Source organism: Hypanus sabinus, chromosome 26 (genome assembly GCF_030144855.1).
Source record: "Hypanus sabinus isolate sHypSab1 chromosome 26, sHypSab1.hap1, whole genome shotgun sequence".
NCBI classification, from domain to species: Eukaryota; Metazoa; Chordata; class Chondrichthyes; order Myliobatiformes; family Dasyatidae; genus Hypanus; species Hypanus sabinus.
Window position 1 is genome coordinate 42,175,639 of NC_082731.1, and position 4,208 is coordinate 42,179,846.

Here is a 4,208-nt window from a genome sequence, read left to right on the forward strand (position 1 = left end):
GGTGGGATGCTGGTAACCTTATTTTATTCTTTGCTTCTCGCCCCCCCATACGGTGGTACTCCAATCAATACAGGACTTTCAATATTCGGTAGGTCTCACAGCTGACTTGGAAACTCCTTCAGTTTTAACTCCTCCCACACAGGATAGCAGACCCAACTGCAGGGAAAAGTCACGCAAAATTGGGGGGGGGGGGGAATATTCCAACAAAGCTCCACTGGAGTCCTTAGCAGCAAGGTCAAAATCCCAAAAAAAACTTTAACTAAAGATTCAGAAACCAGGCATTCCTAGAAGCAAAAGATGACTCCAAGACAGCGCAAAGAAAGAAGGGACAAGGAATTTATATAGGGTTACAAACAAGGCATACATAGGTGATAACAATGAAATAACAATTAACCTAGTGGACAGGAAAACAGGAAGGGGTTGGCCTTGTCATCTCTGCCTCCCTCTGGTGGCCAGTTTGAGGTGTGACAATAGATTCCAATGAAATCTCGCACCCCACCCCCCCCAAAGAAACCTAGACAATCCCACACAGCAGCAAACTGAGGGATCACTGCGTTCCCGGGCAGGGGCGAAAGGTTCTGCTTTCAGCTGAGGATACAAACTAGCCCCCCCCCTACCCTCGTCCCCATCGAGGACATCAATAAATAAATAAATAACTACGTGTGTGTGTGTGTGTGTGTGTGTGTATTTAATTTACATTTAAATTTTGCCTGGTAGCAATGGTGAGATTCGAACCCACATCCCTCAATCGGTTGTCGGTGGTGCTCGATGCACATCCACCGTGGAGTTGTACCCTTACCTTAAAGACAGCCAGTGCTTACAGTTGTGTAATTCTTTACCCAGAGGGCACGGTTTCACAACAGAAGGGCGTTCCTTTAGAACAGAAGTGAGGAGGAATTTCTTTAGCCAGAGGGTGGTGGATCTGTGGAGTTCATCGCCACAGCAGCTGCCGAGGACAAGCCATTGGGGACATTTAAGGCAGAGGACGGCAGGATCTTGATTAGTTAGGGCATCAAATTTTACGGGCAGAAGGCAGGGGAACGGAGTTGAGAGGGATAATAAACTACCCGCGACGGAATGGCAGAACGGATTCGATGGGCTGAACGGCCTGCTTCTGCTCCGATATCTTATGATCTTATTTCTCAACAATGCTGGTTGCGTTTTTGTGAAGGGCTGGGGGTAGATGAGACCTTGACTGCAGCAGGTTTAAAAGGTGAATTATTGATTGGAGTCCAGGAGGAAGGCTGTTAGTTGGAACATGTTGCGACAGATTTGCGCGAAAGAATCTCATTCCTAGTTAAAGTTTCTTTTCCTTCGGGCTATTTCGGCAGCTGAAGTCAGACAGCAGTCATAACTCAGCCACTCTACATCAAGTACTGTAAATACATTCCTGATTCTTATGATTCGCCAGCGGATTGGTTCAGTTTCCAGACTCGCTTCCTTTCCCTGCCCGTTCGTTTCAGTGTTAGTCGGTTTCTCAATATCACACGCTTTTTGCCCCTGTTAAGGGTTTGTTTTAAGGGGAATTGAGGGTTTTGGGGAAAAGGCAGGTAAGTGGAGATGAGTCCGTAGCCAGATCAGTCACGATCCTATTGAATGGCAGAGCAGGCTCGACGGGCCGAATGGCCGACTCCTGCCCCTGTTTATAGACAATAGACAACAGACAATAGGTGCAGAAGTAGACCATTCGGCCCCTCGAGTCTGCACCGCCATTCTGAGATCATGGCTGATCATTCACTATCAATACCCAGTCCCTGCCTTGTCCCCATATCCCTTGATTCCACTATCCATCAGATATCTATCTAGCTCCTTCTTGAAAGCATCCAGAGAATTGGCCTCCACCGTCTTCCGAGGCAGTGCATTCCACACCTGCACAACTCTCTGGGAGAAGAAGCTCTTCCTCAACTCTGTTTTAAATAACTGACCTCTTATTCTCAATCCATGCCCTCTGGTACTGGACTCTCCCAACATCTGGAACATATTTCCTGCCTCAATCCTATCAAATCCTTTAATTATCTTAAACGTTTCAATCAGATCCCCTCTCAATCTCCTCAATTCCAGTGTTTCTTGTGTTCTTACTGTTTCAGGTAGATGGAGCTCGTCGGCCTGGGGAGGCAGTCCACCTACGAGAGGGGAAACTCAGATTTCAAACCTCCGCTGCCTTGCGGCCATACCCACTCATGGGAAAGGCTTCGGGAGTAAACCCTGAGGACAAATCCGGAGCTGGAGTCCCTAAGGCAGTCCGACGTTGCCTTCAACCTCACTCTGGCAACTCCTGCGACGTCACCGGTGCCAAGCTGTGTCGGCCCTTGCCCTTCCCTTGGACAACATCGGTGTCGTGGAGAGGGGAGACTTGCTGCTTGGGAAACTGCCGGTCTCCCAGACAACCCTGCCCAGGCCTGCGCCCTGGAGAAGACTAACTGCTGCCAGTCATACAGACTGTTTCCAGCCCACATGAAAGGTCTCAGCCTATAACATCAACTCCTCATTCCTTCCCCTAGATACTGCCTGACCTGCTGAGCTCCTCCAGGCCTTTGTGTGTGCAGCATCTGCAGAATCATTTATTGCAGTTCAGCGCAAAATAAGCCCTTCGAGACGCTCTGCTCAGCAGCACCACACCCCCGCCCCACCCCGAGTTTGACCCTAGCCTAACCATGGGACAATTCACCATGACTAATGCTTAGGCCTCTGTTAGTCTCGACAGACCATGGATTTGCAACCTGGAAAGTTTCCAGGGCGCAAGGTTCACGACTAACGAACTACTCCCCCCCCCCCCCCGACCAGTACGCCTTCTGAATGCGGGAGGAAGCCGGAGCACCCGGAGGAAACCCACACGATCACGGGGAGAACGTGCAAACTCCTTGCAGACACCGGCGGGAACTGAACCCGGGCTGCTGGTACTGTAAAGCGTTGTGCTGACCCCCGCACTACCGTGCCACCTACTCCAGCTACGTCCTAGTTGTTTCTGAACCTGGTGGTGTGGGGACGTGAGGTTTCTGCACCTTGTGCCTGATGGTTGTATACAACCCTGAGACCCGTCCTCGTGTAGACAGCCATGAAACAGAAAAAGCCATGGAACTCTTTCAAAGAAAAACATCAAATCCCCCCTCCCCAATGCACAAAAAAAACCAAATCATGCAGAAAGCAAAACAACAAGAGCCAAAGCACAGAATATAAATCATCAAAACAGTCGAGGATTGCTCACGTTAGTTTAATTCAATTCAATTTAGCGCTGCGTCGTTTGTTGACTGCAGGCCGCAGAGCCAGTCCGCCCCGATCAAAATCGCACAAAGAAGCCAGAAGCACATCATACAGAGTTAAGTCCACCAACCCCATCCATTAAACATTGCCCAAGACGCAGGACTGCAGCAGAGAACGAGAGGGAGAGAGAGAGAGAGAATGATCCAACACAGGCAGCTTCCTCTGGGAGCAGCGATCGAGAGGGAGAGAAGGACCTGTGGAAGAATCTCACCCTGAAATGTCCACTGCTTCTCTCCCTCCGTCGCCGGGCTGCGTTCCTCTCGCGCTTTGTTCCAGGCTCAAGGTTCGAGGTACGTGTGCAGTACACAACTCTGAGACTTGTCTTCTCCCCACAGCCACGAAATGAAGAAACTCGATGGAAGCCATTGAAAGAGAAACGTCAAACGACGCCCCCCCACATGCAGGCAGTAAACAAATCGTGCACGCAACAGGACCATCGACCCCACCCACGTGAAAAAAAAACAACAAATTGTGCAAACGGCAACAGGGACGTCGACCCCACCCACGTGAAAAAAAACAACAAATCGTGCACGCAACAGGACCATCGACCCCACCCACGTGAAAAAAAACAACAAATCGTGCACGCAACAGGACCATCGACCCCACCCACGTGAAAAAAAAACAACAAATTGTGCAAACGGCAACAGGGACGTCGACCCCACCCACGTGAAAAAAAACAACAAATCGTGCACGCAACAGGACCATCGACCCCACCCACGTGAAAAAAAACAACAAATCGTGCACGCAACAGGACCATCGACCCCACCCACGTGAAAAAAAAAACAACAAATTGTGCAAACGGCAACAGGGACGTCGACCCCACCCACGTGAAAAAAAACAACAAATCGTGCACGCAACAGGACCATCGACCCCACCCACGTGAAAAAAAACAACAAATCGTGCACGCAACAGGACCATCGACCCCACCCACGTGAAAAAAAACAACA

General features: G+C 49.9%; 1 long non-coding RNA gene across 1 annotated transcript in view; it reads right to left on the reverse strand.

The window, feature by feature from the left end:
- Window positions 1-1,077, reverse strand: part of LOC132381780 (uncharacterized) — an 18,812-nt gene extending 17,735 nt beyond the window's left edge. Inside the window, exon 1 of the long non-coding RNA XR_009508117.1 lies at window positions 800-1,077. This is a non-coding gene — a long non-coding RNA (uncharacterized LOC132381780). The remainder of the gene's footprint in view (window positions 1-799) is intronic.
- Between the last annotated feature and the right edge of the window lie 3,131 nt (window positions 1,078-4,208).